At 38.6% G+C, this 14,532-nt stretch overlaps 1 protein-coding gene and 1 long non-coding RNA gene across 3 annotated transcripts in view; one reads left to right on the plus strand and one right to left on the minus strand.

The window, feature by feature from the left end:
• LOC126912271 (uncharacterized) overlaps positions 1-14,532 on the plus strand; it is a 69,669-nt gene that overhangs the window by 27,482 nt on the left and 27,655 nt on the right. The window lies entirely within an intron of this gene.
• LOC118278819 (pantothenate kinase 3) overlaps positions 1-14,532 on the minus strand; it is a 47,341-nt gene that overhangs the window by 25,716 nt on the left and 7,093 nt on the right. The window contains exon 1 of one of the 2 annotated variants that reach the window (XM_050703646.1): positions 12,483-12,506. The exons of the other annotated variant lie outside the window; for it this stretch is intronic. The gene's annotated coding sequence lies outside the window, so the exon portion shown is untranslated. Of the gene's footprint in view, positions 1-12,482; positions 12,507-14,532 lie in introns of those variants that run through there. 2 annotated transcript variants of the gene reach the window in all.

The following is a 14,532-nucleotide window of genomic DNA, read 5'->3' on the forward strand; positions in this document are numbered from 1 at the left end:
GGCGAGAGTGTCAGACTCTTGCTGACTAAAAACCACCCCTGCTGCTTTTCTAGCCGCCGCCCCGGTGAACCCGCTAGGTTGTCCGCAGCTCCGGCTTATTTGACTCAGCTAAGCTATGTTTTTTTATGTTATTTTATATGGAAAGATGCGTGCTATGGACGCGATAGCTACATAGCTTAGTATCAGTGGACGGTCACATAGTTTCACAGCTTAGCCCTAGAATCTTCGTAGCATAGCTACATAGCACATCTCAAGTGAAAAGGCACCGTAAACCGTGATTTTTAGTTAATATTAGTACGTCTCACGATAGTTACTACAAGAAATCACCACCCTGTTTACTTAGTGCGAAGAATAAACAAAACCTAGACTCCGTGTTAAAAGTTAAGAATAAAAATCCAATCAACCGCATGCCTTCGAATTCGAGGGCCACGAGGTAAGAATTTGACGCAAAATTAAAACAACGTAATTAGCATACATTTGATATTCAATGTCAATGTTTTCGACTCTGCTAGGAAGATTGTGTAACATCGTAACACTATTTGCTGCAAACTAGCAACAGCAGTGAATGGAACAATCTGCCGGTTTTTTTCCTGAGAAATACAACCCAGGTTTATTTAAACGAGCAGACGTATCACCTGATGGTAAGCAATCGCCGCCGCCCATGGACACTTGAAACACCAGGGGCGTTACAAGTGCGTTATCGGCCTTTTGGGGGTTAGGAATTTAAGGGTTGTTGGGCAATCGGAGATTGGGAAGATTGGGAAGGGTGGGAATTGGGCCTCCGGTAACCTCAGTCACACAATGAAACACAACGCAAACGTTGTTTCACGTCGATTTTTTGTGAGACACGGCCTCACAGAAAATAAAAAACACATAGGACACTTTATATCCGCGGACGCGGGTGAATCCGTTGGCAGAAGCTAGTAATTCATAAATAATAAATAAATATTATAAAGCTGAAGAGTTTGTTTGTTTATTTGTTTGAACGCACTAATCTCCGGAACTACTGGTCAGTACAATTATCGAGGAAGGCTATAGGCTATAAAACATCACGCTGTGACCAATAGGAGCCAAGCAGAGCGGGTGAAACCGCGCGGAAGTAGCTAGTGCATAAATATATTTGACATATAACTATAAGGTCAAAATGACGTCACGTAAAACAAACTCAGCGACACACGAACACAAACAAGATGGACGTTTGGACAAATATTGGAACATAGGAAACATTGAAAATAGATTCATTATCGACTTCTAAGTATACAATATACATTTGCATATTGTTACAGCACAAATATTATGTTGTTTGTCATAATATTGTTAGTAAGGTCCGGGTTTGGACTTGTTACTTACAAGGGTCGGATCGGGGGCAAATGAGCGGACGGATTACCTGATGGTAAGCGATCAGCACGACCTACTCAAGGTCGCAGGAAGCCGCTGGATGCAGGTCGCTTCCAACCGACCTATATGGAAGTCATTGGGGGAGGCCTATGTCTAGCAGTGGACGTCTTATGGCTGATATGATGAGCGCCGCCCATGGATATCCGCAACACCAGAGGTGTCACAGGTGCATTGCCGGCCTACTAAAAAGGAGTACGCTCTTTTCTTGAAGGTTTGAAGGTCGTATCGGTTCGGAAATGTAGGGTTATGAATATTAAAGGCCGTTTAGAGTCCACAAAGTTATTTATTGAAATTAAATATGCACATAACATCGAACGGGGCTGGATTTAAAAACACGACATACATATGGATCGTTTACCTAATTAGACGCTAGATGGCACCGGCTCACAAGACTTCGCATTCCTTAACACCTCTCCTCGAAGTTGTGAGCGATCATCAACTATTATAATACCCCTTCATTCATACCTAAATTCCGCAAGCATTCATGATGTTTAGTTCCATTCAAACCTTTTGTCAAAACATCAGCTGGCATTTTGTCTGTACTTAGATATTTTAGATTTATAACACCTTGCTCACACATATCTCGAACAAAGTGGTGACGTACATCTATATGTTTAGTGCGAGAGTGAAAATTTCTATTTTGTGTCAACTTGATCGCACCTTGATTATCATTGAATAATTCAACACATTCACACTCTATACCAATGTTATTTAATATATCACGCAAAAACATAGCTTCCTTAGTAGCTTCTGATATTGCTATGTATTCGGCTTCAGTACTTGATAAAGCAACGGTACGTTGCTTTCGAGCTTCCCAGCTGATAGAAGCTCCTGCTAAGATAAACGCGAAACCTGAGTACGATCTACGATCTATGGTATTTGCTCCCCAGTCAGCATCAACCATACCAAACAGAGGCAAACCTGTCTTTTCATACACTAGACCGTAAGTCGAGGTACCCTTTAAATATCTTAATACTCGCTTAGCCGCTTTCCAATGCTCAATGTCATAATTTGTGTTAAATTGGCTCAAATAGTTTACTGCATACGCAATATCTGGCCTAGTTGATACTGCCAGATACATCAATGCACCTATCAAACTCTGATATGGAAACTGTTTCATTGCATTATCATTGACACATTCGGGTTTTTCTAGTTTTACATTTATATCTATAGGGGTTGTTATAGATTTACACTGACTCATATTAAAACGTTCTAACACCTTATCTAAATATATCTTTTGATTTAAGTACACTCTATTTTCTTCATCTCGACTAAATTCAATACCCAAACAATGACCTATTTTCCCCATATCTTTCATCTCGAACATACTAGATAACTGTCTTTTTATACTTTTAATCCATTCATCATCATTCGCCGCTAATATAATATCATCTACGTAAATAGCAATTAACATCACACGTTCACCCTTTCGTGCTACAAACACACATGGATCCTGTTGCAAGGCTTCAAAACCAATACATGAAAGCTTTCTTACCAACTCCTTGTGCCACTGCAAACCTGACTGACGCAAACCATACAAAGATTTTTTTAACAAACACAGACTATCTACACACTCATTCAGTGCTTTCTGCCAGTATTTAGCTGTTTGCAGAATATTCTTATCTTTTATTATCTTTGCTTGTGATCCAATCTTTTGGTTTGTGAGCAATCTATCTATAACTTCGCTCATTCGTTCCGGTACTTCCATGTATACTTCTTCATCAAGTAAACCGTTCAGGTAAGCTGTCACGACGTCCATCTGGTGGATATCTAATCCTAGTTCTGCTGATAATGCAGCGATAAGTCTTATCGAGGACGTTCTCACAACTGGAGATGAAGTCTCGTGGAAATCTTCCCCTGGCCGTTGCGAGCATCCTTTGGCAACAAAGCGTACTTTCTTTCCAGTAGTTTTAGTACTAAATACAAATCGGCTTCCTATAACTTTTCGTTCTTTAGGTCGAGGTACAATATCCCACGTCTTGTTCTTTATTTGTGCCAAGTATTCATCTTCTAAAGCTCTTTTCCACGCTGCCACATCACTAGTCTTTTCAATTTCATTCCATTTCATCATAGGTTCTACAATAGCTATACTAGCCATCTGTTCATCTACTGTATCCTCATATATTTCATTATCTATTTCTTCTTCTAGTTCATTGTCATTTTCTGTTTCTTCCTCTATTTCATTGTGTTCTTTTCGTTGTCCTCTAATACGCATAAGCCTTCCTCTTTTTCCTTCTGATTGTTTAATTAATCTTTCCCATGAAATAGTTGAGCTTTTTTCTTGCTGTTGTTTATTTCTATCTTGCCTTGGTTTTAATAAAGTTTCATGAGTATCTTTCTCAACTTCTTTCAATTCTACTTCTATCTTATCATCAGCTTTGTCTTCATCATGAAGTATTTCCTTATATTCTTTTCTAAATGCTGTCTCATTCATAAATTTTACGTCACGTGTTATGACAATTTTTCTTGTTGTTGGGTCATGTATCCTATAGGCTTTAGATTGAGTATCATAACCCATAAAAATACCTAACTGCGATTTCGACTCAAATTTGCCTTTCTGAGTCCCTTTATCTATATAATAAACTTTCGATCCGAAGACATTCATATATATTACAGTGGGTTTCTTCCCCATCCATTCTGAAAACGGAATTTTACCATTTAAAGCAGCAGTAGGGCATCTATTTCTGATATAATTTGCAGTATTAACTGCCTCTGCCCAAAATCCAGGAGGGCTTCCTGCTTGACGTAACATACACCGTGCCATTTCGATTAATGTTCTATTTTTCCTCTCAGCAACACCATTTTGCTGAGGCGTGTAGGGTGTTGTTAGTCTCCTTCTAATTCCTTCTTTCTTCAAGAATTCATCAAACTCATTATTTATATATTCTCTTCCATTATCTGATTGAATATTCTTTATTTTCCTTTCAGTCAGTTTCTCTGCATAGGCTTTATATATTTTAAACACTCTTAAGACTTCACTTTTATTTGCTATGAAATAAACCTCACACCATCTTGATTTGTCATCTATAAATGTGACGAAATACTTTTTGCCGCCGTAAGATTCGCATCTCATAGGGCCACATACATCTGTATGCACAATTTCCAATAATTCACTAGTACGATCTTCTCGCCCCTTAGGAAATGGTGTACAAGTTTGTTTTTCGCTTATACAAATTTCACACTCGGCCAATTTTTCATCGTCTTCGAATGTTAAACCATGTACCAGGCCATTTTTTGCCATGGCCTTTAGATCACGCTCGTTAATGTGTCCGAGCCGCTGATGTCACATATCTATCGAATTTTTCGATGTTTGAACATTATTAACTGTATTATGACTCATACAAACATAGTACAGATTACCAGTGCGTTCGGCGCGCATGTGAACTTTACAATTCTTATCAATCACAATAGCATCATCCTTTCTGAAGCGAACTTCAAACCCACGATCTGTCATTTTAGCAACAGACAGTAAGTTTGTTCGTAAGTCGGATACCAAGAACACATTCTCTATTTCTACTTGGCGTTCTTCACTGCCCGTGTTCACTGCAAAACTGACTTTGCCTGTTCCGGTTATTTGTGTTTTATCTCCATTAGCCAAGTTTAGCTCAGAATCCAGCCGTGTAAAATTATCGATCATTTGTTTATTATTACACATATGACCCGTGCATCCGCTATCGATACACCAAATAGGCTTTATTTGCTCACTCATCATCACCTCTTCAGTGGTGCTAAGCAACATTGTTGTCTTCCGCTCATTGTCGCTGCGATTTACTTGTTGTGCACTCTGCTTGTTTTTGTTTACATTCTTGGTACGGCACTCTCTTGCAAAATGCCCTTGACGATGACATCGGTAACATTCAACTTGATTTTTCTGGCCGTGATTGTCAGAATTCTTTTTCAGGTTGTTATTTTTAATGTTAAAATTATTTCTATTGACACGTTTCACGAACATGGCTCCTTGATCAATCACCTTCGATTTACGACCTTCATAATCCTCGACAATTTTCACTTTTAATATTTCAGTTGATGGTAAGTCGTCACGTGATTCCATTGCTGTTCTAAACATAGCGAAGGAATCGGGCAAACTATATAACAATAATATTGCTAACAATTCGTCTATAACTATTAGACCGATTTCTTTAAGCTTCTTTACAGCATCAAAAAAATCTGAGATGTGCTTACGCAGGTCATCTTCTTCCTGCATACGAGTTAACACAAGCTTCTTCAATAACGATGCTTTTCTAGCAGGTCCACTCGATTGATACATAGCTTTTAATTTATCCCATATGGCCCTCGACGACTCCAAACCGTCCAAAGCAACCAACTCACTTGGACTAATAGCCAACAGTATGTCAGCCTCAGCTTTGCCATCCATTTTTATCCACTCTGCATACTTGGTATCCGTCGAAATTGGTTTCGGTATTGTTCCCGATACGTAATCCCACAAGTCATTTTCCACGTATCGTAATTTTCACTCGTAAGAGGATCAATTTTAATAGTTGCAGCCATATCGAAGTTCAAATTCAATCACAAAAAACAATAATCAATCGAGTTTTTATCACAATAAAAGGATCTTCAAGTAAACAACACGAAACGTAACTTTTAAGTCCGCGTTAGCTTAACGCGCTCACCAAACGTGTCTCGGCGCGTTTATTACTTTGCATCCGTGAAATTATTTGCACTTTTATCACTTTAAATCCAGTTTATTGTTCACAATATAGTTTATATATCACTTCCTGGGCCCATAACCTGTAGGGTTATGTATATTAAAGGCCGTTTAGAGTTCACAAAGTTATTTATTCAAACTAAATATGCACATAACATCGAACGGGGCTGGATTTAAAAACACGACATACATATGGATCGTTTACCTATTTAGACGCTAGATGGCGCCGGCTCACAAGACTTCGCATTCCTTAACAGGAAATACCGCCGACGACAGCTCATTCCACAGTTTTGCTGTGCGAGGCAGAAAGTTTCATAAGAAACGCACAGTTGTGGCCTGCCAACCATCTATATGATGGGGATGGAAGTGCTGTCATTAATCACGTACTGTTTATGTCATTTATCCCAAAAAGTGAATAAATATTTCCCATACTCAGTATTTACCGAAAAATCACCCATCTCTTACAGTAAGAGAAAGGGTTGACATAAAACTAAAGTTATTTATTTATAAAGATGACGTTTTACTAAAACAAATACGACGTAGTCAGTATCATGGTAAATTAAAGTCATTGGGAACTTCTAACATTAGCAATTTACATGTTTATAGAGTTGATTATCGCTTGGCAAATATTTTGATGAATTTATTTCATAATACCCACATAACATTTTACTATGATAATGAAAGGATCACGATTTGAGTTGACACACCCACTAGTTATATAAACAGTATATAATAAGGCTATTTATTTACCGAAGGGGTAGACAGACCACATATACATACAATGGTAACATACACTCTCGGGATAATACGGTAGTATCCTACTAGTCAAATTCAATACTTTTTTCGAAACGTCAAAAACGATATTTTCTATGAACTTTGTATGAAATACTCTATTATGACGTCATCAGATTTTTACGTCAAATAGCAGACTTATCTATATATTAATACGTGATGCAAAAACTTTGGACCGCTTTTTACGAAAATTGCGCGGACGTAGGAGCATAAAATTTGGTACACTTATAGTTTATGTGTAGGAGAAGTGCAGAACGCCAATATTTTTCAAAAATAATGCTTATAAAGTACATTAAATCAATAAATAAAACATTACACACACATGCATAGTATCTGATCGTATTTGACAAAACGTCAAAATCGATAGACATTGCGATGATATTCTGACGTCTCATATGAATAGAGTTTTATAAAAGAGTTTGTTTGAGTTTAAGTTAAATAAAAATTATCCTTGAACGTATGTTAAGTGGTATTGTAAATTAAATCGTATATGGTCGAATTTCGACCACTAGGCGACCACTAGTTTCTAGAAATTTAGGTAAAAATAATCGAAAATTAATGAAAGTGTCATTACTTTTGAATATTTTATTGTAATGAAAAGTTGTGATAATTTATTTTTGGCCTAGGATACTACCCAATTCCAGACACGATGCTGTATAGGTAAGCGTCCACAGGCCCGCCTCGCACGCATCCCACTGTATCGACAGCGATCGGATTGCCGACGCGAGTATCAGCAATCGGATTACCGATTCCACTTTCACTCGGATTTTTGGCATCGGCATTCCGTATGACGTCATCAGTACGCATCGCATGTAGGCATTGCCGTCGATACGGTCCGTACGATGCGGATCAGTGGACGCAGTTGTATGAGTTTCTATACAAGAAAAATTAAAATCCGTTGCGTGCGATCCGTACGATGCGGGCGATGCAAGTCTGTGGACGACTACCCTAACTGAGATTTTTCCGAAAAGCCGAAAGAAACGCAATAATAATTTGACTGTTTTTAATATGTATCACTTGTACAATCAATGCATCCAAAGCCACTCAACCACTGTTACTCAACCGACGCCTATGCAGCTCATTATAAAATTACCAATGTCCGTATATAATTTCCTATCGCTCTTTACAATCAACTGTGGTGTAAAAAAACTGCTGTTTTTGTAATAAAGTGCATCCGCGAATGTTCTAGATCATAGACAAGGACTTAGATGTACATTACTAGGTACCTATAAGGTGTAAGGTATCTAGGCAAAAGGTATCTGCCACGGCCTTAATTAGGAGATTTAAAGTTAGTAATTACTGGGTTTTTTCGGTTTATCGAAAATTTCTCAGTGGTAGCACGGAGTCTGGAAATGTGCCCGGTATATGGCAATAGGCTCACCACCTACATGTTTTGTATTACATGGGACTTACAACATAAATTGTGAAAAGTGGGTGTACGTGGCATTACGTGCCATAATGTGCACCTCTGCCTACCCCTTCGGGAATTAAAGGCGTGACGATACGACGATGTATGTATGTATGTTAAAGTTAGTATAATTTTATATAAGGTGTTTTAAAAGTATCTGCCACTGTTTTAATGGGAAGTAGTATTCTTAGAAGATTACAATAGTGAACAATTTTCGTACCCCGGACCAGTTAATTCAATTTGAGAACATACATACATACATATAGAGACGTCGGATATAAAAAGTACAATTGTGACAAGTAATTGACAGGTGAATGTCGATGACAGACATCATGTGAAATTTTGACAGAAGAATTTTTTAAGTCTTCGACTGCCAATAGAAAACTGTTGAAGGCAACTCTTCCGCTAACGTCGGTCACCGGTGACCACGGCGTTAAGTGTTAAAGCAAGTAGAGGTATTAACTTGTTTTAAGAATACATACGGACTGACTTGCAAGAGGTCTAATGTTTGATGCTCAAATGGTGAAAACAATTAGGTACATATTGAACTTTTCAGATAAAGTCTAAAATTTTAAAGATAGGGGGTTTGTTACAAAGTCCTACTGCCCGGTAACTATCAATGAAATATGAAATCCTTTAGTTAGTTGGCCGATTAGTCTTTTCCCGGACCCTGATATTTAATAGACCTTAATTATAGGTTTTCCCCGTTTTTTCGTCACGTCAAAAAGGGCTGAGAGAGGTTCTCATCCCTCTTGGACGGGATATATTTTTTTACATTTGATGGGTCGACGTCTGGCCGCTATCTCGCCTGATGGTAAGTGATGATGCGGCCTACGATGGAGCACGTCTGCCCATAAGCAACCTATTCACTCGGGCTTTGAAGACACCCAGGTTATACCCATCAGGAAACACAGACTTCCACACGAATTGTATCGATGTTAACAAATAAATTCTACACTGTTGTTACCTAAGACTAAGACAAGGTGATATAACCTTATCAAATCGACAATTTATTTATAAACATAATATTTTTAAATCAGCGAACTAATGTTTAATTCATTAGTTGCTCGGCTGACATTGTCCCAGTTAGAGAAAAGTTCACGGCTACAACCGGTTTAGTTTCAATAACCTATCTGTAGATTTGCTTATTAGAGAGTCTATGTTGACATAAACTTAATAAAAAAAGTGTTATTAAAGGACCAAATAAAAAGAAAGGAAATACAAAAAGTGTTATTTAAACCCTGTATAAAACCGAAGTTATTGGTTACACAGTTTTGGTGACATAATACGCTAAGTACTATGGATTATCTTATTTTTTCATCTTGATCGGCACTATCGAATTTGGACCAAAATTGTACTAAGCGTGGGTGATGTTCTTTCATCTAGTATACTCCGGAGACACAGAAGATTTTAACAGGTTACTCGGCTCGACGGGCAGGAGTAGGAATGGTGTTTAGTCAGTAAGAGTCTGACACTGCCTCTCCTTAAATCGGTTCAGTAGTTTCGAAGCATCTCCGGCTACCATAAACACGGACTGTGAGCAAGGGTAGCTCGCCGCCCAAACAGACACAGCGTACGGTGCGTCGCTTTCCGCGCGCTTTAAAGAGACGACAGACCACTACAGATGGGACTCAATAGAGCTGATGTGATGCCTGTTCCGGAGCTGCGGACTACCTAGCAGGTTCCGGCTTGAAAAGCAGGAGTAAGCAGTAGTAGAGGAAGAAGAAGTGTCAAAATACATCCTCTCGCCTCGCCCAAAGTGGGAGAAGTTATTAAATGATCCTCCCCGCTCCATAAAAGTCTAAAAAAGGTACTTATTTTTTTCTATAAATTCAAAGGCACCTAAAGTCTTTAAACGACGCAGAAATAAATTCAGTATCCTATAAAGCAGTAGTCGATTTTGCATTTACTAAATAAGCCAGTTTTCATATTATTTTACGGACAGACGGATCACCTGTTGGTAAGCAATCACCGCCGCTAATGGACACCCGAAACACCAGAGGCGTTACAAGTGTGTTGCCGACCTTTTGTAAGTTAGGAATTTAAGTGTTGTTGGGGGTCGGGGATTGGTAATTGGGCCTCCGGTAACCTCACTCACTCAACGCAAGCGTTGTTTCACGTCGGTGTACTGCTCGGCCGTGGTATCACTCCGGTCGAGCCGGCCCAGCAGTGCCGAAGCATGGCTCTCCCACTCACGTGAGTAATTATCTATAGTGTATATAACTATAATCTTATACCTCTACCTCTGCTGACCTCACGATAACTAGGGTCTTAAGGTGTTAACCTTACTAATATAATAAATGCGAATATGTGTTTGTTCGTATTTGTTTTATTATTGTATATTTTTTTCTTAGGTTCAGCAAGCTGCTTTGTCTGCGATCCTGTTTTATTCTATACTAACTTCTGCCGGCTGAATGAAACCCACAATTAATTTTTTTCTCTTAATATTTTTTTTATGGAACATGTCGGTAAACGAGCCGACGTATCACCTGATGGTAAGCAATCGCCGCCGCTCATTGACACTTGAAACACCAGAGGCGTTACAAGTGCGTTTTGGGAAAGAGGAATTTAAGGGTTGTTATTACTAGCGACCCGCCCCAGCTTCGCATGGGTGCAATGGTGATATATTACGCATGTATTATACATATAAACCTTCCTCTTGAATCACTCTATCTATAAAAAAACCGCATCAAAATCCGTTGCGTAGTTTTAAAGATTTAATCATACAAAGGGACATAGGGACAGAGAAAGCGACTTTGTTTTATACTATGTAGTGATGCGAAATTCAACCTTATATCTACTTCGTTAAGCACGTGTCTTATAAGGAAATAGAGATTTAAGTCTCGTTTTACAAAACGTGTAATACGCATGCGTGTACCAGTGACGGGTCAGCGACCTTATATCAAAGTTTATCAGTTTGACAGCTGATCAGTGAAGTGCATCTTATGTTGTGACTAAGTATAACTGATCCATGAAGTTACCTAAGTAATCACCCTTTTTTTTGAGAGGGAAAAATCATCCAATGACTTCTCCCGCCTTGGGTGATGCGAGAGTGAGTGTCAGACTCTTACTGACTAAAAACCACCCCGTTCCTTCTCCTGCTTTGAGTCGGAGCCCCGGTAACCTTTTTACGTTGTCCGCAGCTCCGGAGCCAGTAGCTTTAGGACCCTTAGTACGAGTTTGCTTTACGTTTAAAGCAATCGAAACGAGAACGCGTTCGGCGCTCAGATTGGTTGATTTATTCGAGCCGACCAATTAGCGCGCTCTCGATTACAAAATACGCCACTATCTCTATTATTCCTGTGGGGGTTTTGAGAGCCCACTAAGCAGACTACACATTTAAATGAGACTAGGCAGCAGTGCTCTCTGATAAACCTGAATCGTACGGTGCTTTACCACCAGATATGTGCTATGCTACGTTGCTGTGGATGCGTTTGGCTTCCACCAATCATATTCATTGGTACACATAGCTTAGTATTGGTGGATACGGACTCAGCTACGCTATGTTTTTTATGTGCAAACTTATGTGCTATGGGTGGCTTTCCTGCTATCGATATTCCGCATACTCGAGCTGCGCATCATCCTCGCACAGCTATACCTATAGTTTAGTATCAGTGGAAACCTTCGATTAACAATACCAATTTTGATCGAAGGAGGAAACGGTGACATCGTTTCACAGTTTAGCATGTAGTTTTACCCGAAACTACATAGTACCATCTCTGGTGGAAAGCACACTTATTTATTTAATGTGCATCAGTAATAAAGTAAATCAGTAAGTTTAAATGTATCAGATGATTACGGTAAACTACTAAAATTAGATGCTGCAGCAATGTGCCTCAAATAAATTAAATTATTACTATTATAACCAACTAAAAAGGGTAAAATAATAGTTTTATAAACAAATTATGGTTAAATTACTAGGACAACACAAACCAAGGGTAAAATTGTTAGGGTAATCTGCAAAACAACTATAAATTAAAGGGTAATCTACAATACAACTGTCGTATAAAAGGGTAATCTACAAGCCAAGGATAAAATTACAAGGGTAATCTATAAAATAAAGTGTAATATAAAAGGGTAATCTACAAAACTAGGATATATAATAGAACAGTTATGTACAAAAATAAATAGTAAAATAAAAAGGTAACCAACAAAATAAAGGGTAAAATAAAAGGGTAATCTACAAAATAAGGGTAAGAATACCAGGATATGTCTTACAAAGCGGGTTAGTAGACAATAGGATGCCGACACACATCTCATTCGCTTCGACATGTTGCGCGATAGACATTCTGAAAAGTTAGGAAAATATATTACAGGGTAGTCGGAGCTGCGGACTACGTATCAGTAGGGCTACTCCGGTTCTCGAATGCGAAGTTTCGTTTAATCTTCGGCCGTAGGTTTTATTGATTTACTAATGATATTACCTACTTAAAATAACGTTTATTTTTAATTCCATATCAAAACCTATTTATCTTAATTTTAATCGTTTATTTTGTTCACAAAAGTTCGCAATAAATAGAATTGTAGTACGACATTTGCGAAGTTTCGGACGAAACTTTGGTTTTCGTTGAATTAGAGTAGGTAGGCACCCAGGTTACCGGAGTTCGGATTCAAAGCAGAAGTATGAACGGGGAGATTTTTGGTCAGTAAGAGTCTGACACTCTCTCTCACCTCACCCCAAGGCGGTAGAAGTCAATAGATGACCCCTCAAATAATGGTACTTTTTTTATTTAGCTTGACCGTCCGTCCGTGTACCCCGTCATCAAAATAGGAGCTAAATAAAATAGGTACTGCCAACTATACTTTTATTCACTTTTCGTATAATTAAACACAAATCAAGAGAGCATGAACCAAGTTTATGCTCAACAAACGGCAACTGAAATAAACAGTAATATATTTACATATAAAATTAAGTTATACTTTGAAATGTTAATTCATATTATAATGTAAGTAAGTAAGTAATGTTACTTTGTCTCAAAGCTATAATTATAAAAATAACGGATAAATAACCATACTCTAGAATTTTCTCCTGTGTCGTGTGTGCGTTTACAAACATACAAGTTCATATACACATGACACCCAGACCCGAAACAACAATTTGTGGATCACACAAAGAGTTGCTCCGTGCGGGAATCGAAATCGCTATACGTTGCGCAGCAGCCGGTTGCCCAGCCACCGCACCAACCGTGCAGTTATAATGTAGTGTTGCAATTAATAAAACATAAGTTTTTTTTTGGGTCGACGTTTGGCCGCTATCTCGCCTGATGGTAAGTGATGATGCGGCCTACGATGGAGCACGTCTGCCCATACGCAACCTATTCACTCGGGCTTTGAAGACACCTATGTTATACACAGACTCCGGCCAATTTTAAAAATTGAAACTTTAGCATATTGTCATGCCCTTTATCCCTGAAGGGGTAAGCAGAGGTGCATATACTGCACATTATGGCACTTAATGCCACTGTACACCCACTTTTCACAATTTATGTTGTAAGACCCATATAATACGTGGTGAGCATATTGCTATATACCGGGCACAACACCAAACTCCGTGCTACTACTGAACATTTTTCGAAAAATCAAAAAGAGCAGCATTAGCATCACTTTTTAAATCAAGACTCGACTGGTTGTCTTGATTCGATTTTAATTGCGAACACTCGATCAACGAATATAATATGCATAATAACGCCATCTACCCAATTACCAGAGTACTAGAATCAAGTAAACGTATGTAAGACGACTTTAGCTAACTTGGTTGATATTGTGATACGCTATCGAAATAAAAAGTATTATAGAACAACGCCATCTATCACTTTTGTGCAGAACTAACATATGATTTTATAGAACCTACCTAATTCTTTGATATTTTCTTACTAAACGTAGTTTTTATTATTACTTCGTAAATATTTCAAGATTGTCTTGCTTGGGCGTCGAACATTATGTAATTGGATTAAAAGGAAGCAGTTTAAATTCGTAATCCTGATAATATTTTTTATTATCGTATAAGCCGGTAAACGAGCAGACGGATCACCTGAAGGTAAGCAATCGTCGCCGCCCATGGATACCCAAAACACTAGAGGCGTAGTTACTGGCCTTTTGGGGGTTAGGAATTTAAGGGTTGTTGGGGAAACGGGGAATTAGGGAGATAAGGCCTTCGGCATACCACGCGTTGTTTCACGCCAGTTTCCTGGGAAGCCGTAATATCACTCCGGTCTAGCCGGCGCAGCAGTGCCGAAGCATCGCTCTTCCACACTTAAAAATATTATGT

This window comes from Spodoptera frugiperda, chromosome 24 (genome assembly GCF_023101765.2).
Source record: "Spodoptera frugiperda isolate SF20-4 chromosome 24, AGI-APGP_CSIRO_Sfru_2.0, whole genome shotgun sequence".
In the NCBI taxonomy this organism is placed as follows: Eukaryota; Metazoa; Arthropoda; class Insecta; order Lepidoptera; family Noctuidae; genus Spodoptera; species Spodoptera frugiperda.